The following is a 24,281-nucleotide window of genomic DNA, read 5'->3' as shown; positions in this document are numbered from 1 at the left end:
GACCAATTTGCTGATCAACCTGCAAGTTTTTGGCGGTGGGAGGAAACCGGAGCACCCGGCGAAAACCCACGCGGTCACAGGGAGAACTTGCAAACTCCGCACAGGCAGTACCCAGAATCGAACCCGGGTCATTGGAGCTGTGAGGCTGCAGTGCTAACCACTGCACCACTGTATCTGTCAGACTCTGGTACTGTGTTTGAGTATGACATCCATTCTGTATCTGTCAGTCTCTGTTGCTGTGTTTGAGTGTGAGGAGTTGAGGCGGAGTGTTGCGGCGAGGAAGATGGAAAAGAGCGTTGGTGAGATGACACAGACTTAGTTGACCCCAGTTTGCATTGGGATTGGGTCAGTGGTAGGTCAGTTGGGAAGGATTACAGCTTGCATGTCATCATGCAGTCGTTGGAGGTTGGTGACGAATTTTTCCGGCAGCCAAATTTGAGGAGGACGTTCCATAATCCCTCCTGGTTGGTAGAGTCGAAGGCCTTTGTCAGGTCAGAGAAGACCAGGTAGAAAGGTTGCTGCTGCTCCCCACATTTTCTTGGCGTTGTCTTGCTGTGACGATCATGTCCACTGTGTCTCTTGATGGACAGAATCCACATTGTGATTCCAGTAGGAGATCTTCAGCCACGGGGAAGAGACAGTTGAGAAGGACTCTTGTGATGACCTTCCCTGCAGTGAACAGCTGAGATACCCCTCTATCATTACCACAGTCGGTCTTGTCACCATTTTTGGTGATGATCACAATGATAGCATCTCAGAGATCCCTGGCGTACTCTCGTCCTTCCAGCTGAGGGAAATGAGACCATGTATTTGTGTTAAGTGTTCTTCTCTGTCGTATTTTAGATTTTCAGAGGGAATTCCATCGATGCCGGTGGCCTTCATTTTTTTTACCTGTTAGATTGCCTTTTCAATTTCTGTTGGGCTGGGATTGTGCTGACGTCATGGTGGGTAACATGTTGTGGAATGTGGCACTTGCATCAAGGACTGAGTTGCGATTGAGGAGATCTTCAAAGTGCTACTTCCAACGAGTGCTGACTGCCTCTCTGACCTTGATCAGTGTCACTCCATTCTTTACTCTCAGTAGGGTAGGTCCTTGGTAATTTGGGCCATAAATGGTCTTGACGGTGCTGAAGAATCCACACATGTCGTGGCTGTCAGCAAGTTGCTGTATTTCCTGCACTCTTTCAGCCCATCAGCTGTTCTTTAGTTCGTGTAAGCAGATCTACTCGACAGGACGAGTGGGAAACTATTGAAACTACATTGCCTGCAGTCCTGAAGTAAGGCCACTCCAACATCTGTCATCGGGCTGCAGTGTGCTGACAATGCTTGCATATGCGTACACTCAGAGGCCAAGCTTCAAACCCTCATCGATGCATTCATGGAGGCGTATGAAAGAATTGGCTTGAAGCAAAACATCCAGAAAGCTAAGGTCCTCTGCCAGCCTGCTTCCCGACACTGCCCCCAACTATTAAGATCCACGGCGAATCACTGGACAATGTGGGTCACTGCTCATACCTTGGGAACCTCCTGTCACCAAGGGCAGATATCGACAATGACACTCAGGATCGCTTCCAGAAGGCCATGTGGCCCATAAATCCTGCTCTGCCATTCAATAAGATCATGCCTGTTCTGATTGAGGCCTTAATTCCACTTTCCTGCCTGTGCCCATTGACCAATGACTCGCTTGTACATCAAAAAATCTGTCTATCACAGCCTTGAATATATTCAATGACCCAGCCTCCACAGTCCTCTGGGGAACAGAATTCCAAAGATGAGCAACCCTCTGACAGAGGAAATTCCTCTTCATCTCTTTCTTGAATGGGAGACCACTTATCTTGAAACTGTGGCCCCGAATTCTACATTCCCCCACAAGGAGAAACATCTTCCCAACATCTACCTGTCCAGCCCACTGAGAATCTTATAGGTTTCAATAGGATCACCTCTCAATCTTCTAAACTCCAGTGAGTAGAGGCCCAATCTGCTCAACTTTTTCTCACAAGTCAACCCTTCATCCCAGGAATCAGCCTAGTGAACATTCTTTGAACTGATTCCAATACAAGTATATCCCTCCTTAAGTAAGGAGACCAAAACTGTATGGAGTACTTTAGTTGGGATGCCACTAATGCCCTGCACAGTTACAGCAAAACTTCCCAACTTTTATACTCCATTCCCCTTGCTAGAAATTCCAACATTCCATTTGCATTCCTAATTCCTTGCTGTACCTTCATGCTAACTTTTCTGTAATTCATGTACCTGGCACCCAGATCCCTCAGTACAGCAGCATTCTGCAGTCTGTCTCTATGTAAGTAATATTCTGTTTTTCTATCCTTCCTGCCAAAGTAGACAATCTCACATTTTCCTATATTATACTCCATCTGCCAAACTTTTGCCCACTGACTTAACCTATCTATATCTCTTTGCAGACACTTTATGTCCTCCTCACAGCTTTCTTTCCTACCTATCTTTGTACCATCTATAAATTTGGCAACAGTCCACTCGGTCCCTTCATGCAATTATTATAATAGTTCATAAATAGTTGAGGCACCAGCACTGGTCCCTGTGACAATCCATTAGTTACAGTTTGCCAATCTGAATATGCCCCATTTGTCCCCACTCTCTGTTTCCTGTGAGTTAGCCAATCCTATATCCATGTGTGTGTAGTATTCAGTTTGTATCTATCAGTGTCTGGTACTCGATGTGAGTTTTGGACTCTTTCTTACTCTCTCACTGCTATTTTTTGTGTGTTAGGTTGCTTTAGATGACTCAGGCTGAAGTACTGTGAGTGAGTGCAGTTATCAACCTCTATCTTTCAGCATCTGGCACTGAGCATGTGTTTCAGCATCACTCTCTATCTGTCAGTATCTGGTACTCTGTGTGAGTGTGGGATTCATTATATAATCTTCCGTCCCTGGGACTGATGTCAAGTCTGGATTTATTCTCCATAAAATGTCAGCACAGCAACAGGCCACTGATGTGGTCGGTTTTAAGCAGACAATATATTTGAAGTTTTGCTTCGTATTAAATATCTGTCATTGTGAACACAATAGTGTAAGATAATGTATCCTACAATCTGATACAGGATTGGTGTGCAAGTGTAACTCAGGCTGTACTGATCAATTTGATCAGTGCCATTCAGTCTGAGTGAGTATCTTGGACTTGCATGTAAAATGAGCTCAGTCTGGAATTGTACAGTATCTTCCATCTGCCACTGTACGAGGTTTCAGGACTGCTATGTAATTTAGAGCTCAGACTATACTGATCAAATTTATAATGTATCTTTTAGTTTCACAATCCGGATGAGTTTTAAACTGGCATCTGAGTTTGGATCTCAGGTTATACGATATTTCAGAATCTCTCAATCTGATTATGGACTTGAGTCTAATGTATATGTCTGGAAACATGATGGGAATTAATACTGATAATAAACTCATAACCTGTGTAAATATTGGGCTGGTATTTAACTTGAATCTCAGAGTACATTATTGAGGTTAATTCTGTAACTTTGAAACAGGAACAACGTGTCAGTTCTCTGTGTGTTTAATTTGTAGCTGAGGTTGCACTATTGTGGGATTGACACACTGATAATTTGATTGTGGGTGAGTTGTTGGACTGGGATTTATGTATCTACCTGTCAGTGGTAATGAGTTGGGATGACATGGAAACAACGTCTGTCTTTCCTGCTCTATTTGATTGATGGATTGAAAATGTGTCTCTGGATCTATTTCTGCTGTCTGAGACTGTGGAACTGATGACCTGTCTGTGTCTCTGCGCTTTGTGAGTTATAATGTACGTATTGTGTGTGAGAAGGAGCTGGTGACACTCTTCCTTGTAACTTGGGTGGAGGAAATAGCCCATTTATTCTGGTTCATTCAATCATTTGCCTGTTTGAACAAAAGTATGTTTGTAACTAAAATACAGGTGAGATCAAAGAGATAGAGTTTTAATGAATTTACTCTCTCAAATAATAATCATTATGGATACCCGCAAAAGAACCACCGCAACACAAATATTGTCAGTGTTTCACTCCACTACAATAAGTTTCTTCCCATTCTGTCTCCATCCCCTTGTCCACACACAACCGGAGAATGGCCTCTCCACTCACTCCATGTTCCGAGACCAGTTCCAGATCCACTCCGCCTGCCCCTGAACTTGCCCCGGACTCGATGCTGATCTCTGAGTCTTTCTGCGTACATGCTCCCAAAGCGATGTGCTGCTGGAAGGAGGCTGCTGTTTTCTCTTTTCCCCCAGGACCGGGATCTCTCCATTCGCGGCTGTTTTAAACCATTTGCTTCCGCTCACAGGCAGTGCTGGGGGAGGGGAGCGCAGGCCCAGATTTCTGCAGCACTTCAGCCAGAAACGTGGAAAACTTCCGGCACAGAATGAGTCCATTCGGCCCATCATGTCCGCGCCAGCGGAATGAGAGGGATATAGCCTGTTCCCACAGTTTATTGTTATTGGACAGTGAAGTGTGGAAACAGAAGCGGACAGTCAGGATGTGGGGAGTTACACAAAGAGAATCTATTATTGGCACCAGGTGAGAAGTGTGAAGGACACATTTTAAACAGCGGCTGTTTGGTTTCATTTGAACGGTTAGACCATGGGAGCGGGAACAGGAAATCTGACCTGTGTAAAAGTCCCTGCTCCGTCGGTCAGTCCCATTCATGGCCCAGTGGATTGTTTCTGGATGTTATTAAATTGTTGAAAAATGTCCAAAGCCCCTGGTATGCAGTAGCTGGGGGCTGCAGGACTGCAGTGGAATCAGACACTTACTCTGTTTGTATTGCTGGGTTTCCTTTGTGATTGTTCACAATGATTATTCATTGAAAAATTGTTTTGGTCTCTCTTGCAACTTCCACCACATCTCTTCCTGAATTATAATAAATACTTTTTCTTTCAACAGGCAATACTTGAGGAAGCTGAATAACTGTAGTGATTCCTCGACACAAGGGGAAGTGCAGCCAGCTCCTCACACACAGTAAGTGCAGTATCACTCACAGAAAGCAGAGACATCAATTCCACAATCACCGACAGCAGAAGTAGTCAGAACATAAAAACACACACAATAGGAGCAGGAGTAGATCATGTGGCCCGTGGAGCCTGCTCCGCCATTCAGTACCATCATGGATGATCTTAGGCTTCAATTCCACTTTCCCGCCTGCTCGCCTTATCCCCTGATTCTCTGAGAGATCAAAAATCTGTCTATCGCAGCTTTACATGTATTCAATGATGGAGCATCCACAATCCTTTGGAGTAGAAAATTCCAAAGTTTCACAACCCTTTGAGTGAAGTAATTTCTCCTCATCTCAGTCCTAAATGATCAGCCCCTTATCGTGGGACTGTGTCCCCATGTTTTAGATTCTCTGACCAGCAGAAACAATCTCTCAGTGTCTCCCCTATCCAGCCCCTTCGGAATTATGCATGTTTCAATGAGATCACCTCTCATTCTTCTAAACTCCGGAGTATAGGCCCAGTTTACTCAGCCTCTCATCATAGGACAATCCCCTCATCCCAGGGACTAATTTAGTGAACATTTGCTGCACCGCCTCCAATGCACATATATCCTTTCTTCAGTGTGCAGACTCAAACTTCACACTGTATTCCAGATGTGGTCTCACCGACATCCTGTACAATTGTAACTCACTTCTTTATTGCTGTATTCTAATCCCTGCGCAATAAAGGCCAACACGCCATTTGCCTTCCTAATTGCTTGTTGTACCTGCATGCTAACTTTCTGTATTCCTTGGACAAGTACACTCAAGTCTCTTTGAACACCAACAGTTACAAGTTTCACACCTTTTATCAAATATTCTACTTTTCTATTCTTCTGACCAAAGTGAAGAACTTCACACTTCCCTACATTATACTCCATCTACCATCTTCTTGCCCACTCACTGAACTTGTCTATATCTCTTTGCAGCCTCTCTATGTCCTCCCACAGCTTCCCTTTCCACCTACCTTTGTATCATCAGCAAACTTAGATACATTACTCTCTGTCTCTTCATCTAAGTCATTAATTTAGATTGTAAATAGCTGAGACCCCAGCACTTCTCCTTGCGACACTCCATTATTCACTGCCTGCCAATCTGTTTATACCCACTCTTTGCTTCCTGTCCATTAACCAATCCTCTATCCATGCTAATATATTACCCACAATTCCATGAGTCCCTTATCTTCTCTATTAACCTTTTATGTAGCACCTTATTGAATGCCTTTTGGAAATCCAGGAATACGACTAGTTTCCCTTTACCCTGCTAGTTACATCCTCAAAAAACTCTCATAAATTTGCCAAACAAGATTTCCCTTCAGGAAAATCATGTTGACTTGTTTGGATGCTTTTCTCTGCATTGTTCAGACTTCCTGGATTTTCCCAAGGACTGATATTAGGCTAACTGGCCTGTAGTTCACAGTCCTCCTGATTAGGCACCCTGTTCCCCATGGAGGGCCACCCTCAAAGCTCCAACCACCCCGATTGGGCACCTCCGGACCCTGTATCTGACCCCCCCATTGCCTCAGATTTAAAGGTAACATTATATATTCTATCATAACAGACTGAATGACAGATAACATAGCACTCCACAAAACTATAGTGTTAGAGTGACAGATATTGTCTCAGTTATTTATTGCAGCCTGAGCTACACATTATATGCCAATCTAAAATCACATACAGTTTCAGACTGAGATACAGTATTTATTCCATAAATGCAAACCGAACTATATGTTCCACAGGAGTTCATACTATTGAACAAGCCTGGGCTCTTTTCTCTGAGTGGTCACCTAATAGAAGCATTGAATAATATGAAGGGTTTTGTGAGGATAGAGGTAGAGATGATTCCCACTTGTGGTGGAGTCCGAAGCTGTCGATATGAAATAGTCAATAATAAATTAAATAAATAACTCAGGGGAAACTTATTTACCCTGCTTTGACAGCACTTGAGCTGCTGAACATTGTTACATTTAACGTCAAGCTAAATGATTAAATGAGGCAGAAACAATTTGAGAGATTTGCTGATAGGATTAGATGAAGTAGGGTTGGAGTAACCTCATTGGAACTACCAGCACTTGGGCAGAAAAGCCTGTCACTGTGCTGTAAATACTATGTAATTCTGTGTAGAGTGAATCCAGAATGACAAACTAACCCAGAGATTAATGGCTACTGAATGCATCCCACACACAGGCAGTACCAGAGACTGACAGATACTGAACAAAACCCACACTCACAGGAAGTACCAGAGACTGACAGATGCTGAACAAAACTCACACTCACAGGAAGTACCAGAGACTGACAGATACTGAACAAAACCCACACTCACAGGCAGTACCAGAGACTGACAGATCCTGAATATAACCTACACTCACAGGCAGTACCAGAGACTGACAGATACTGAACAAAACCCACACTCACAGGCAGTACCAGAGACTGACAGATACTGAACAAAGCCCACACTCACAGGAAGTACCAGAGACTGACAGATACTGAACAAAACCCACACTCACAGGCAATACCAGAGACTGACAGATACTGAACATAACCTACACTCACAGGCAGTGCCAGAGACTGACAGATATTGAACATAACCTACACTCACAGGCAGTACCAGAGACTGACAGATACTGAACAAAACCCACACTCACAGGAAGTGCCAGAGACTGACAGACATTGAACATAACCCACACTCACAGGCAGTACCAGAAACTGAAAATATTGAACAAAATGTACACACGCGGACAGTACCTGAGACTGACAGATATTGAACAAAACACACACACACAGGCAGTACCAGAGACTGACAGATGTTATGTTCATCCCAAATTCACAACAGAAACAATAACTGAGAGATCCAACAGAAATCCAACACTTACATATAATACCAGTGACTTAAAGGTACAGAATTAATCGCACTCTCAAATATAGTGCATGTGACTGGGATACAGAATGAGTCTATACTGACACATAATACCAGGGAATGACAGATACAGAATGAATCACACAGTCACATACAGCAACAAGGACATTTTGGCACAGTATGAATCTGACAGTCGTGTACAGAAACAAAGGCTGACAGATATCAAATGAAACCCACACACACATACAGTGACACTGAGAGCTATAACATATATGCCACATTCATATATAGTACCAGAGATTGACAGATACAGAATGAATTCCACACACACAAACAGTTCCAGAGCCTTATACATTCAGAGTGAATATGACACTTTGTACCAGAGACTGACCAATGCAGCATGAATCCCACACTCCCACTCAGTAATAGAGACTGACAGCCACAAATACAGAATGATTCTCATTCTCATGTACAGGACAACAGACTGATTTGCCACAATGCTGTCTCTAATCTTTGGGCAAACTCAGTGCAATAACAACTCATCTCCATTCCCAGTATTTCTAAATCCCACCTGTCCTCCATAATCTGAACAATTATTGCATGTCGTGTTGACTGTCTGATCTGTAAACTGCACTGTATCACAGATTGCTGACATTTGCTAGCTGAAAGGGAGAACTGCAACATAGAAGCAGAAATTGGCACAGCCTGTCAGGGTTAATAAACAGGTAATGTGAGCTAATAAACTTTGTAATAAACTCATATTGCTTCACATTTTTATACTGAAAATAAAAGTAATCAATTCTTAATAAAAATGTTTACTACATTGATCTGATATTTGTAAATGTGCCCTGTTATATATTACACTACACTGAGCAGTGTTTCTGTCTGATTTTTCAGGAAACTATTTGCATTACTTCAAATAAAGAAAACATAACGACACAAAGAACTGAGCACAATGCTGAAAGTTTCACAGCAAACAGTCAAAAGGGAAAGAGATAACATATAGAAAGAAAAAAAGCTAAAATACTGAAAACACTCAGCCAGTCCGGAAACAACTGTGGAGAAGAGAAGCTCGGGTTAATGGTCCAGTTCTGTGACCCTTCTATAGACCTGAAACATTGCTCCTCCCTTCCTCTCTCCACAGATACTGCTGGAACTGCTGAGTGTTTCCAGAATCTTCTGTTATTCAGATTTCTAGCGGCTGCACTGTTTCTCTTTTTGAAGAATAAAACAATCCCTGGGAGGGAATGAAAGTTTACATAAGAAATAAGAGCAGGAGTGGCCACTCTGCCCATCGAAATAGTTCCACCATTCAATAAGATAACAGCTGATCTCCTACCTCAACTCCATTTTACCACACTGGCACAGCCCCCTTGATTCCCTTAGTATCCAAAAACCTATCGATCTCTCTTGAATATACACAATGATTGAGGATCCAGAGCTCTCTGGGATAGAGAACTCCAAAGATTCTTAACCCTTTGACTGAAAAGAAAATCTCCTCTTCTCTGTCAAATATGACCAAGCCCTTTATACTGAGACTGTAACCCTTCATTCGAGATTGCCCAGCTAGAGGAAACATCCTCCCAGCATTTACCATGTCAAGCCACTGAGCATTTTATCTGCCAGTGAGATTACCTCTCACTCTTCTGAATTCTGGGGAATAGAGGGCTAGTCTATTCAATCTCTTCTCATAGGACAATCCCCTCATCCTAGGAAGCAGCCTAGTGGCACGTCTCTGTACTCCCTCTAAGGAAAGTATATCCTTCCTTAGATAAGGGGACCAAAACTGCACAGCACTCCAAGCGTGATCTCACGCTGTATAATTGCAATAAATACTCATACTCTAATCTCTTTGCAATAAAGACAAACATATCATTTGCTTTCCTAATTGGTTGAGTACCTGCACGTTAACTTTCTGTGATTCCTGGACAAGGACACTCGGGTCCCTCTGAATGTAAACATTTCCCAGTCTCTCACTAATTTCAAAAATGTTCTGTATTGCTGTTTTCCTGCCAAAGTGTGTAACTTTACACTTCTCCCCATTATATTCCATCTCTCACATTCTTGCCCACATACTTAGTCTGTCTAAATCCCTTTTCTCCCCCTTTGCATCCTCCTCACAGTTTACTTTGCCACCTCACTTTATATCATCGGCAAACATGGATAACATTACATTCGGTCACCTCATCTAAGTCATTGATACAGAATGGAAATAACTGAGTCCCGAGCACCAATCCTTGCAGTATCCAATTACTTACAGCTTTCCTGCCGAAAATGACTCGGTTATTCCTACTCTCTGTTTTTTGTCTGTTAACTACTACTCAATCTATACTAATATATTATCCCCAAATTGCATGGGACCTACATTGGTGTAATAACCTCTTGTTTGATAACTTATTGAATGCTTTTTGAAAATCCAAACAGACTACATCCACTGGTTCCCCTTATCTACCCTGGCAGTTACAACATCAACAAATTCTAATAATTTATCATTGACAATTTCCTTTTAATAAATCCATGTTGACTCTGCCCAACCATATTCTGATATTCCACATCACCATTTACAATGTCTGTAATAATAGATTGTAGCATATTCCCCATTGCTGATGTCAGGCAAACTGGCCTCTAGTTCCTTGCTTTCTCTCTCCTTCCTTTCTTGAATAGTGTGGATATGTTTGTTACCCTCTAATCCACAGCTTCCAGAATCCAGGAATTGTTTCTTCCAAGGAACGGGAATAGCTGTGGGAAAATGAATCTGAGTAATTCTATTCTGAGTCCACTGTATGATTCAGGTCAAATAATAATTATCAATAAAAAGGAGTAAAATCAGAGTTCAATTTAACTATAATTTGAAGGAAATCAGCGTTGGAAATATGTTTATTCAAATTATACACTTCTTGCTTTGGGAAACAAAATTCCTTTGAGACAGCACCCAACTGAGTTCCTGTCTTTCAGTTTCTCATCTGAGGAATTTAAGGAACGCCAAACTGTAATGGCTGGGAATCAAACCCGGGCACAGCTGCTTGGAAGGTCATTGACCTGAAACATTAACTGTTCTCTCTCCACAGATGCTGCCTGACCTGCTGAGTATTTCCAGCATTTTCTGTTTTTGTTCCAGCTGTTTGGAAGGCAGCTATGCTCACTGCTCTAACAGCATCGCTCACATGGAGCAATACATTGAGTCTTTCTGTGGACTTTGGGACTGGGCCGCTGTCTTTTGGTCTCTGATGCTATAATCACAGCCAATAAAATACTCAGCTCAGTTCCAGGTGTTCAAAACTGGTGAACTGAAAGGCTCATGATGTTTCAGGATGTGTCAGGATGTTTCTGAACAGCAATAATCACAATTTTTGCAACACAGAAAGAGTTCATTTGAACAATTGTGCTGCTCTTTGAAAGATCTATCCAATCAGTCGCACCTCCCTGTCATTTTCACATTGCCCTCTAATTTCCCCATCAAGTAATGATCCAATTCCCTCAGGAAAGTTATTATTGAATCTGTTTTCACCTCCCTTTTCAAGCAGTACATTTCTGATCATCAGAACGCGTGTTAAAATATCACCTGATCTTCCCCTGATTCTTTTAACAATTCTGTGTCCATTGGTTACAGACCCTTCTGCCAGTGGGAACAGTTCCTCTTCAACCCATTAGAATGTAGAACACAACTATTAACTATTACATTAACATCTCTGCACCAAGAAGAACGACCCTAGATTTGCTATCCTTTCACGCATCTCTTGAACCATTCTAGTCAATCTCCTCTGCACTCTCTCTCAGGCCTTGATATCCCTGCTAAAATGTGGAACCTAGAATTAGACACAATACTCCAGCTGAGGCCGATAACCAGTGAGATTTATAAAGGTTCAGCACAAACTCCTTGTTTGTGACCCGTATTGCCATTTCTGGTTTCTAACCCAGTGTCGGCTCTGAGCTGTTGAAACTGCCTGAATAAATATTCCCGCCCAACAAAGCGCTCAACTTAGAGGCCGGAATGTGAGAAGCTGCTGAGAATAAGAGACCCTCCAGCCAGGCGTCATTTCCCGGTGGATTTTTCAATAGAAACTGGGGCTGGAGAGAGTCTTTGGGAAAGGTCATTCCTGAATGCAGTGAGGGAGTTTGTGATTGGTTGCAGATATAAAACTATTCTGACATCACTGCCAATCACCCAATCACAATCTTTACTTTCTCCCATCCCTCATTAGCATAGAGCTGTGGGATTGTCTATTTAATCCGCACTCGGAAGGGGTTTGGTTTATTTCTGTGTCTGAAATCGAAACTGAAAATGGTAAGGTCCCCCCACCAAGCTGGACTGAGGGGCTGGACCCCTGGGAAACCCCTCGAACTGTATCGGGAAAATTTTCATTTGCTGTAAATGTAAAAATGTAATTGGCATGACAAATGTGAAATGGAAGGGTTGTGAAGCAACTCATGATTGTATTGAAGGAAACTGATCTCCCTTGCAATGTTTGTATTTTTTGGTGCTGTTTGAAACTGTTTGGCAATGTATTTTTAACAGATTTTTATGAATAAAGTATATTTTGGAAATAAAAAAAAGAGAAGAAAGCAGCTCCTAAGAAGGGCGCCAAGAAAACCTTAAATAAACCATCAACAAAGGGCGGCAAGAAGCGGAGGAAGGAGAGTTACTCCATCTACATCTGCAAAGTGATGAAGCAGGTTCACCCCGACACCGGCATCTCCTCCAAGGCCATGAGCATCATGAACTCGTTTGTGAACGATATTTTCGAGCGCATCGCGGGTGAGGCTTCACGCCTGGCCCATTCCAACAAGCGCAGCACCATCAGCTCCCGGGAGATCCAGACCGCCGTGCGCCTGCTGCTGCCCGGGGAGCTGGCCAAGCAAGGGACAAAGGCGGTGACCAAGTACACCAGCTCCAAGTAAAACTGCACAATGGACTGAATAACATCCCAAACACAACGGCTCTTTTCAGAGCCACCAACAATCTCTGAAAAAGCTGCTTCCGACATCTCTATGAAATCACTTTAAGACAATGTATAATATAATAACGATCCCACTGCTGTGTTTGTATCTCCTGTTATTAACCGAACACGAACCCATAATCTGATCACCCGCCTTCACTTTTTTTGCTTAAAGCTGCTCTTATTCTGGTTTTTCACAGCCCCTGAATGACCACATTAACAGCTGATTTCAACGGTAAGGATTAGACCTTAATCCCTTCACTGATTAATCATTTTATTAACAGCAACTCTCCGCAGTGTAACAGCCTGGGATGGGATTATTGCAGAGCAGGTTAAGGGCCGTTTGAGGACTTGATCCGGCTTCCTCTTTTCAGAGAAGGACACTGGGCTCTGATTGAAAACTAAACTGAGTATTTCACTTCAGGCCAATGCAGTCCCCACCCGGGACAGTTTGAAAGCGATTGTAGAATGAGTCACAGTTTAAATAACATTTTACAAGTTGAATAAAACAAAATCAAGTGATGGGATTTTAAATCTTTGACTAAGGATGACATTTATTTTAATCCGCTCCTTTCCGGCAATGAAATTGGCGGTCTTTTTGAAATTGACAAATTCTCTGCTTCTGATGTCGTGGCGGGTAAATCCCGCCCTCTTCTGTTGGTCACATGACTGGGGAAGAATATAGGCAAATGGAATTAAGTACCGACTATTGAGGAGAGTTCTCAGTCTTTAAGTGAAGTAAATGCTGCGGAAATTATCCATTTGTGAAAGTATTTGTGAGATTGTGGAAATGTCTGGAGGAAAGACCGGCGGGAAAGCTCGGGCCAAGGCCAAGTCTCGCTCCTCCCGGGCTGGACTGCAGTTCCCGGTGGGCCGTGTTCACAGGCTCCTGAGAAAGGGCAACTATGCTGAGCATGTGGGTGCTGGAGCCCCGGTCGATCTGGCTGCTGTGCTCGAGTATCTGACCGCTGAAATCCTCGAGCTGGCCGGTAACGCGGCCGGGACAACAAGAAGAGCCGCATCATCCCCAGACACCTGCAGCTGGCTGTCCGCAACGAGGAGGAGCTCAACAAGCTGCTGGGAGGGGTGACCATCGCTCAGGGCGGGGTGCTACCCAAGAAAACCAGCGCTCAGAGCTCCCAGAAAAAGTAAAGCAGACAAAATGTCATCTAATAAACCAAATACTCTTTTCAGAGCCACCCACAGTCTCTGAAAGGGCTGATTACTGTCTGATTCCAGCATGTCAGTAACAGAACAGAATAGGAACTAATTAAAATGTTTATGAGCAACTATTTCAGTGGCTTCTCACTGTCCCCCTGATCCCTGTGTGAAGTGGAATTACCAAGAGTCTAATGTATTCCTTTCCACACCGAGTTTGAGTTATTGGTCCCTGAAGGATTGCTGAATGGAGTCTTTTACCGCCGGTTACAGATAAGAAGTGGGGGAAAAATGACAGGTTAAAGCAGTGCGTAAAATAGCGCCAGGAATTTGTGGCGATAATAGCGGAATAAAGAAAGGTTTTTAAAGGTTGGTGGAAAATATTTTACGAACAACTTTAAATAGATTTTCCAGTAATTCGCTTTTTGCCGACACTGAAATTGGGGCCTTTTTCGAATTCAAACGTTCTGCCAATTTCGACAATTTAAGCCAATGATTTGCTGCATTCTCCCTAATTCGAGGCTCTGCGATTGTTTAAGAAATGCGAATGGGAAGAGGGTGACCAATCAGAAGTGAGCGCGGGCTCAAGCTGTGGGAATTCCAGGTCCCTGAATGATTGAGCTGAAATTGATCAGTTTCACAAACCCTGTCAGTTTCACTGCAGGAAACACCGTCTCGGGGGAAATAACATCACAAGTGGGTCTGGTCCCAGTGACCGATTTAACGGCTGCTGCAAAACTCCCGGATTCTCTCATTGCAGCGAAATCATTTTGAAATTCTATGAAAACAATGAGTGATTCTGGAGGAGTGATGTGGCTTTTCACTGAGGGCATGTGTCGACTGGGGAAATAACTAACTGTAGAGTCTCGGGCACTGTTTACACAGCCCGTTTAGATAATCAAATCCACTGCACATCCTTGCTGCAACTAAAATGTCAATTTCGGGGATTCCAGTTTTATACCCGAACACAGCACAGATTTATTCCAGTCAGTTCTGAACAGCCTATCCCATCTCCCGTTTCCAGCTCACTCCTCTCTCTGTGAGACGGTGGGTGGCTCTTCGAAGAGCCTTTGTTGTGTGTTTGCTGGAAAAGGTCGAGTTGTGCGGCCCTGCCGTTTCAGAGCGAACACCACATCCATGGCAGTGACTGTCTTGCGCTTGGCGTGCTCAGTGTCGGTGACCGCATCCCTGATCACATTCTCCAGGAAAACCTTCAACACCCCGCGAGTCTTCTCACAGATCAAACCCGAGATCCGCTTGACCCCGCCACGGCGAGCCAGGCGGCGGATTGCTGGTTTGGTGATGACCTGGATATCATCACGAAGCACTTTGCGGTGCCGCTTTGCTCCGCCTTTGCCTAGTCCTTTCCCTCCTTTACCTCTGCCAGACTTTCTTTTATTAACTTCCAAAATATACTTTATTCATAAAAATCTGTAAAAAAAAATACATTACAAAACAGTTCCAAAAAGCACCAAGTCAAACAATACAAAGAGTGGAAAGGAGATCAGTATCCTTCAATACAGGAGTGAGTTGCCTCACAACCCTTCCATTTCATTTCTCATGCCATGTACATTTTCCAGCAACCACAAATTTCTGGCTACAGTTCGAGGGGTTTCCCATGGATCCAGCCCCTCAGTTCACTATGGTGGGGGACCTTACACAGTGGTCTTTCCCCATTGAGCCTTTGCTGCAGCTGCCCCAAGCTTTAGTGCGTCCCTCAGCACGTAGTCCTGGACCTTGCAATGTGCCAGTCTGCAACATTCGGTCGTGGACAATTCTTTGCGCTGGAAGACCAACAAGTTTCAGGCAGAGCAAAGAGCATCTTTCAACGAATTGATAGTCTTCCAGCAGCAGTTGATGTTTATCTCGGTGTGCGTCCCTGGGAACAGCCCGCAGAGCACAGACCCCTGTGCTACAGAGCTGCTTGAGATGAACCTCGACAAAAACCATTGCATCTCTTTCCACGCCTGCTTTGCAAAGACACATTCCAGAAAGAGGTGGGCAACCGTCTCTTCCCCATCACAGCCACCTCGAGGGCATTGTGCAGAGGGGGTGAGACTTCGGGCGTGCAGGAAGGATCTGACGAGGAGGACTCGTCTCACCATCAGCCAAGCTACATCTTGGTGCTTGTTTGAAAGTTCTGGTGATGGGCCATTCCGCCAAATGACTTTGGAAGTCTGCTCGGGGAACCATCCGACAGGATCCACCATCTTCTTTTCCCGTAGGGCCTTGAGAACATTCCGTGCAGAGCAGTGCCTGATGGATTGGTGGTCAAAGGTGTTTTTCCACGGAAACTTTTCCATGAAGGATAGGTGTTACAGCACAGTCCAACTGGATGGAGCGTTCCAGAGCAATGCGACCAGGCCCATCCTTCGCAACACTGGGGACAGATAGAACCTCAGCACGGAGTGACACTTGGAGTTTGTATACTGGAGGTCTACACACAGCTTGATCCAGCCACACACAAAGGTAGCCATCAGGATGAGGGCGATGTTGGGTACATGTTTCCCGCCTTTCTCCAGAGGTTTGAACATTGTGTCCCTCGGGACCTGGTCCATTTTGGATCCCCAGATGAAGCGTAAAATGGCTCAGGTGATCACTACAGTGCAGGAGTGCAGTATGGGCTAGACCTGCACCACGTACAGTAACCTGACACAATGGAGAGAGATCGCTGCTCCCACATGTTCAGCTTACGTTGTACCCTGGCTACTCATTCCTCCCAGGTTTTGGTGCACGCCCCGGCCCTTCCAAATCATACCCCAGCACCTTCAGGTAGTCTGACCTCATGGTGAAGGGGACAAAGGATCGGTCAGCTGAGTTCCCAAAGAACATGGCCTCGCTCTTGCCGTGTTTAACATTGGCTCCCGAGGCCAGTTCGAGCTGGTCACAGATGCTCATCAGTCTGCGCACAGGCAGCGGATTCAAGCAGAAAACGGCGACGTCATTCATGTACAGGGAGGATTTAACCTGAGTGCCTCCACTGCCTGGGATTGTTACCCTTCTGATACTCGCATTCTTCCTAATAGACTCAGAAAAGGGTTCAATACAGCAAACAAAGAAGACAGGGGAGAGAGGACAGCCCTGCCTGACTCCAGATTGGATTGAGAAACTTTCTGATTACCACCCATTGATTGAGACTGCGCTCCTGATATTTGTGTAGACCAGTTTGATCCAATTGCAGATTCCCTCCCCAAACCCCATTTTGGAAAGTACGTCCATCATGTAGGTGTGCGATATCCTGTCAAAAGCCTTCTCCTGGTCCAGGCTGATGAGGCAGGTGTCCACCCTCCTGTCCCATACATAGGTGATCGTATCCCTGAGTAGCGCAAGACTATCAGAGATCTTCCTGCCTGGTATAGTACAGGTCTGATCAGGGTCAATCACCAACTCCAGAGTAGATTTGACTCGACTGGCAATGACTTTTGACAGAATCTTGTAGTCGATGTTAAGCAATGAGATGAGCCGCCAATTTCTGATTTCTGCCCCCTCCCCCTTCCGCTTGTAGATGAGGGTGATGATGCCTTTCCTCATGGACCATACTCTGGTATACTGCCAGACTTTTTTTTTAAATTTGCAAAATATACTTTATTCATAAAAATCTGTAGAAATTACATTCCCAAACAGTTTAAAACAGCATCAAGTCAAAAAATACAAACAGTGCAAAGGTGATCAGTTTCGTTCCATATAATCACGAGTTGCCTCACAACTCTTCCATTTCATTGTCATGCCATATACATTTCTGCATTTACAGCACACAAAATTTTCCCGAGACGGTTCGAGGGGTTTCCCATGGATCCAGCCCCTCCGCTCAGCTTGGTGGGGGGACCTTACACAGTGGTCTTTCCCCATTGAGCCTTTGCTGCGGCTGCCCCAAGCTTCAGTGCGTCCCTGACCACGTTGTCCTGGACCTTGGAATGTGCCAGTCTGCGACATTCGGTGGTGGACAACTGTTTGCGCTGGAAGACCAGCAAGTTTCGGGCAGACTAAAGGGCGTCTTTCACCGATTTGATAGTCCTCCAGCAGCAGTTGATGTTTATCTTGGTGTGCGTCACTGGGAACAGCCCGTGGAGCACAGACTCCTGTGTTATCGAGCTGCTTGGGATGAACCTCGACAAAAACCACTGCATCTCTTTCCACACCTGCTTTGCAAAGACACATTCCAGGAAGAGGTGGGCGACCGTCTCTTCCCCACCACAGCCACCATGATAATTCTTGCCTCAAATCAGTGCACAATAAAAGAGACTGATTCCGTCAGCTTCCTTTTTTTACAGGCCGCCCGGACCTGGCTGAGAAAGGCAGAGTGAGAGCAGGGAGGGGAGGAGACAAGAGTGAAGATTAAACAGAGAGCGAGAATGAAGGAGACACCCAGAGTGACAGACAGAGAGAGAACGGCCCCTCATCTTTCAGCTCCACTTCCAGTTTCCTCTGGGTTGCCAATTTCAAACCCTTTATTAACAGTAGAACCGAAACCCAGCTCTCCACGCAAACTCTTCCAGACTCGACCTTCATAGTCAAGGCTTTCCAGAAAGCCAGAGTTTTTAAATATGGTCCAGCTACAATTAACACTCAGTAATATTCCCACCTAAACACAGTCCATTCTATACTAAGAAACCTCCTCAGTAACATCACCATTTCCACACACATCCGCTTCAAGCAGTTTACAGCACCTTACTGCAGCTGTTTGCGGAATCTCCTGTGTTAAGATTGGAGTTGGAAAGTGGCTTTTACCCGGCAGTGTTATTGTCTCACACTGAATCTGCTGGACATCCTGTTCTCTTATTGCGAGAGAGAAAGCACATATTTAGGAAATGTTCATTTGAAATGATCTCTATTGAGAACGAGCCCGGCCGTGGGACAGGTATTCCAGTGCAAAGAGCTGTCCATGACCGAGTGTTGCAGACTGGCACATTGCAACATCCAAGACTATGTGCTGTGGGACGGCATTAAAGCTTGGGGAAGCCACCATGGAGTCTCAATATAAAAGGGACAGTCTAAGGCCCTAGTGCAGCGAGAGGCTGGAACCTGTGTAAAACCCCTCGGGCTGTTTGCACCAGAGAATGTTTGATGTGTAATGTAAATACTGTAAATATAACCTGTGCAGGCAGGGATAGTGAGATACCTCATGTACTTTATTGAAAGAAACTGATCTGTATTGTACCTTATGTAATATTAAAATTGAACTGCTTTGCAATGTAATTACACAAATTTTATGAATAAATTACATATTGTGCAAAAGAAAGCAGCTTTCCTGTCAATACGCATCTTGTCTCAGGGCACAACTTTCCTGTGATCTTGTCACGCCCAACTTCGCTCTATATCTTCTGACACACACACTTTACAGTCTGTCATTTCCAAAAACAAGCATTCTAAAATCAAAAGACCTTTTGTTTATTTCTCCTTTCTTTTCATTTCTCCTCTATTCTTCTCAATCACTCCCTTCAACAGTCCTATTCAGATCAAGGTGGAATGTGAATAGTGTCACAACTCACCTCTGACACTATTATTACCCTTCTCTTCTCTTGTCTTATTCAATGTGAATGTTTTATTCACCAGTCTGTTGCTGTTTTACACTCTTGCCATACCATCTGGTATTGCATCCATCTGAATTCTGTGCTTTCATGGCCTTACATATCTTTTCCTCTTCCGAATGATTTGTTTGCTTCAGTTCCATTCAACCAGGCTGGACCACAGGGAAGCTCAGAACAAAGAACAAAGAACAGTGCAGCACAGGAACAGGCCATTTGGCCCTCCAAGCCTGCGCTGATCTTGATGCCTGCCTAAGCTAACACCTTCTGCACTTCCGGGGCCCATATCCCTCTATTCCCTTCCTATTCATGTATTTGTCAAGATGTCTCTTAAACGTCGCTATCGTATCTGCTTCCACCACCTCCCCTGGCAGCAAGTTCCATGCACTCACCACCCTCTGTGCAAAAAACTTGCCTCGCACATCCCCTCTAAACTTTGCCCCTCGCACCTTAAACCTATGTCCCCTAGTAACTGACTCTTCCACCCTGGGAAAAAGCTTCTGACTATCCACTCTGTCCATGCCGCTCATAACTTTGTAAACCTCTATCATGTCGCCCCTTCACCTCCGTCGATCCAGTGAAAACAATCCGAGTTTTTCAAACCTCTCCTCATAGCTAATGCCCTCCAGACCAGGCAACATCCTGGTAAACCTCCTCTGTACCCTCTCCAAAGCCTCTATGTCCTTCTGGTAGTGTGGCGCCCAGAATTGCACGCAATATTCTAAGTGTGGCCTAACTAAAGTTCTGTACAGCTGCAACATGACCTGCCAATTTTTATACTCTATGCCCCGACCGATGAAGGCAAGCATGCCGTATGCCTTCTTGACTACCTTATCCACCTGCGTTGCCACTTTCAGTGACCTTTGCCTTGGACGGGTCCACGTCGATCCATTACATTCAGAATCACCTCCTTGAAATAACTCCATAGTACAACGACAGTAACCACACATAATCTGCTTCAAATACTCCTGCACATTTTATCTGTTCTGACTGTCAACACCTCCAGCTCTTTTGTTTAAGTGGAACCCATCAGGTTTGTTTAGGCTCCTTCTATTCTGAAAGCTGCAGCACTGGTTCAGGGAATTCAGCCCTGTTTCTCTACTCTAAAGGCTCAGCCATGCTTGAACTGCGTGGTATTTCGCTTTTATTGCAACGTTACAAGACCTCCAATCCTCTGGAAAACGATGGTCAGACCTTCCACTCTTTCTTCCCTGGCTTCTTTCAACAGCCTGGGGTACATTTCATCTGGTCCTGGTGATTTATCCACATTCAAGGATGCTCATTCCATTAAGACTTCCTCTCTCCTTAAGTTGTCACGTCCAATACTTCACACTCCTCCTCCTTCATAACAATATCTGCATCACCCTCTCATTTGAGAAGACAGTAATGTATTCATTAAGGATATTGGCAACATCTTCCACCCCGATACAAAGGTTACATTTTTGATCTTTTCTGTGCCCTGCTGTTTGCTCAGTTGCCTCTTACTCGAATGTTTTGATGCAACATCTTTGGGTCCATTGTTATTTTGTTTGTCTCTGTTCTTTCCTGCTCTTTCTTTGTTCTTCACCGCTGCTCCCAAACGCCTCCAGTGCAGTCAAAACGCAACGTGTCAGAAGTGGGATTTGAACCCACGCCTCCAATGAAGACTGCGACCTAAACGCAGCGCCTTAGACCGCTCGGCCATCCTGACCGCCTGCCGGGTACTATCAATGCTAAGGAAATTATTCATTCTTTGTGAAAGTATTTGTGAGATTGTGGAAATGTCTGGAAGAGGAAAGACCAGCGGGAAAGCTCGGGCCAAGGCCAAGTCTCACTCCTCCCGGGCTGGACTGCAGTTCCCGGTGGGCCGTGTTCATAGGCTCCTGAGAAAGGGCAACTATGCTGAGCGTGTGGGTGCCGGAGACCCGGTCTATCTGGCTGCTGTGCTCGAGGATCTGACCGCTGAAATCCTCGAGCTGGCCGGCAACGCGGCCCGGGACAACAAGAAGACCCGCATCATCCCCAGACACCTGCAACTGCCCGTCCGCAACGACGAGGAGCTCAACAAGCTGCTGGGAGGGGTGACCATCGCTCAGGGCGGGGTGCTGCCTAATATCCAGGCCTTGCTGCTGCCCAAGAAAACCAGCGCTCAGAGCTCCCAGAAAAAGTAAAGCGGCCAAAATGTCATCTAATAACCCAATGGCTCTTTTCAGAGCCACCCACAGTCTCTGTGAAAGGGCTGGTTACTGTCAGGAGGGAGTCAGTGATGGAGTTATTGTCACAGTGGATTGACCTGTTTCACATCTGTCCAGCTGTGTTTTCAGTTCCCTCTCTGGATTTCGCTCGGTTTCTCTGCTCACACATCTCCCCCTCCAGTTAAGTGAAGAAGTGAACTACAGGGTATCAGAATCAACAATTTAATAAATCCCGCTGCCTTCGATTTGATAAATCCCGAGATTATCCCGGTACATTAACGGGAACTGGTTCGGAGCTGATGAATTAATTTAATAATGGAAGTGTCCGGGTTAATTCTCTGTTTTTTATTTGGACAGTTTGAATTGTGTTTTTTTTTTCTCTCTCTGGTGATCTGAGCGCCGCTTCTCAATGAGAATCTGCTCCCGGAACAGAGTAAATGCAGGAAGAAAGAGGCCATTCTCGGGCTGTGTGTTTCTCTCCTAACCTGATCTGTTTAGACCGCACTGTTCCCAGAGGACGGAATCAGTGAGAGTTGTGCACACACAGGAGCTGAGTCCATTGCAGCGCTTTAATATGTGCCTTCCCCCCGGCCCTCCCTCTTCTCCGGACACAAAGTTGTTTGTTCCCCCGGCGGCGGGGTAGAGTCGGGGATTCTCTCCCCGCAGTGTCAGTGTCTGCAGCCCCGGGGAACTGGCGGTTTCAGTCAGAGTGACCGAGCTACCTGACAGGACTCTCCCCCTGCATTTGTGAACTGAGACTACACCGAACACATCTCCAGTTAGAGTGAGGGCCGGACATCCTTCTGTTTTATTACAGAGAGTGGGGAAAGGGCTGGGTGGAGGGGATGTCAGCGAGTCACCAGGGATCCTGGATTTACTCCAAATCATTTCCATGTGGAATCTGCAGGCGGGGCCGGGCCAGGGATCATTTGATCAGGGGATCAGCTCTTTCCTGAGAGATGTGGGTGGCTCTGAGAAGAGCCTTTGTGTTCAGATGTTTACAAGTTTCCCGCCCTCTTTCACTTCTTTCCAGACCCTGCTTTCTGAGCCTTCGCTGCTTTCGGCTTGACCTTGCTCTTCCATGTCTGCACTTTCTTCAGCGCCTTTCCGCCCGCCGCACTCTTGCCTTTTTTGACCTTCTTCGCAGCAGACATTTTCTGAAGCGCTGCTTTCTTCACCGCCTTATTTGGCGTTGCCGCCGCCTTGCTACTCGTTTTCTTGGCTGTTCCTTTCTTTGTTGTCACTTTCTTGGCTGCTGGTTTCTTCACCAATGATTTCTTGTCTGCTGGTTTCTAACGAAGGATTCCTTGTCTGCTGGTTTCTTCACTAAAGATTTCTTGGCTGCTGATTTCTTCACTAAAGATTTCTTGTCTACTGGTGTCTTCACTAAAGATTTCTTAGCTGCTGGTTTCTTCACTAAAGATTTCTTGTCTACTGGAGTCTTCACTAAAGATTTCTTAGCTGCTGGTTTCTTCACTAAAGATTTCTTGTCTGCTAGTTTCTTCATGAAAGATTTCTTGTCTGCTTGTTTCTTCATGAAAGAGTTCTTGTCTGCTGATTTCTTCACTAAAGATTTCTTGTCTGCTGGTTTCTTCACGAAAGATTTCTTGTCTGCTGGTTTCTTCATGAAAGATTTCTTGTCTGCTGATTTCTTCACTAAAGATTTCTTGTCTGCTGGTTTCTTCATGAAAGATTTCTTGTCTTCTAGTTTCTTCATGAAAGATTTCTTGTCTGCTGATTTCTTCACTAAAGATTTCTTGTCTGCTGGTTTCTTCATGAAAGATTTCTTGTCTGCTGGTTTCTTCATGAAAGATTTCTTGTCTGCTAGTTTCTTCATGAAAGATTTCTTGTCTGCTAGTTTCTTCATGAAAGATTTCTTGTCTGCTGATTTCTTCACTAAAGATTTCTTGTCTGCTGGTTTCTTCACTAAAGATTTCTTGTCTGCTAGTTTCTTCATGAAAGGTTTCTTGTCTGCAGGTTCTTCATGAAAGATTTCTTGTCTGCTGGTTTCTTCACTAAAGATTTCTTGTCTGCTGGTTTCTTCATGAAAGATTTCTTGTCTACTGGTGTCTTCACTAAAGATTTCTTGGCTGCTGGTTTCTTCATGAAAGATTTCTTGTCTGCTAGTTTCTTCACTAAAGATTTCTTGTCTGCTGGTTTCTTCATGAAAGATTTCTTGTCTGCTAGTTTCTTCATGAAAGATTTCTTGTCTGCTGATTTCTTCACTAAAGATTTCTTAGCTGCTGGTTTCATCACTAAAGATTTCTTGTCTGCTAGTTTCTTCATGAAAGATTTCTTGTCTGCTATTTTCTTCATGAAAGATTTCTTGTCTGCTGATTTCTTCACTAAAGATTTCTTGTCTGCTGATTTCTTCACTAAAGATTTCTTGTCTGCTGGTTTCTTCATGAAAGATTTCTTGTCTACTGGTTTCTTCATGAAAGATTTCTTGTCTGCTGGTTTCTTTATGAAAGATTTCTTGTCTACTGGTGTCTTCACTAAAGATTTCTTGGCTGCTGATTTCTTCACTAAAGATTTCTTGTCTACTGGTGTCTTCACTAAAGATTTCTTGGCTGCTGGTTTCTTCACTTAAGATTTCTTGTCTGCTGGTTTCTTCATGAAAGATTTCTTGTCTGCTAGTTTCTT

The 24,281-nt window shown here is 44.5% G+C and overlaps 1 non-coding gene across 1 annotated transcript; it reads right to left on the bottom strand.

Annotated features, from left to right (window-relative positions):
- Positions 1-21,071: 21,071 nt before the first annotated feature.
- Positions 21,072-21,154, bottom strand: trnal-uag (transfer RNA leucine (anticodon UAG)). Its single transcript has one exon. It is a non-coding gene; the product is annotated as a tRNA-Leu (tRNA).
- Positions 21,155-24,281: the final 3,127 nt, after the last annotated feature.

This window comes from Heterodontus francisci, unplaced genomic scaffold (assembly GCF_036365525.1).
Source record: "Heterodontus francisci isolate sHetFra1 unplaced genomic scaffold, sHetFra1.hap1 HAP1_SCAFFOLD_75, whole genome shotgun sequence".
NCBI classification, from domain to species: Eukaryota; Metazoa; Chordata; class Chondrichthyes; order Heterodontiformes; family Heterodontidae; genus Heterodontus; species Heterodontus francisci.
Note: the sequence above shows the minus strand (reverse complement) of the source record. Positions and strands in the feature narration are given on the sequence as shown.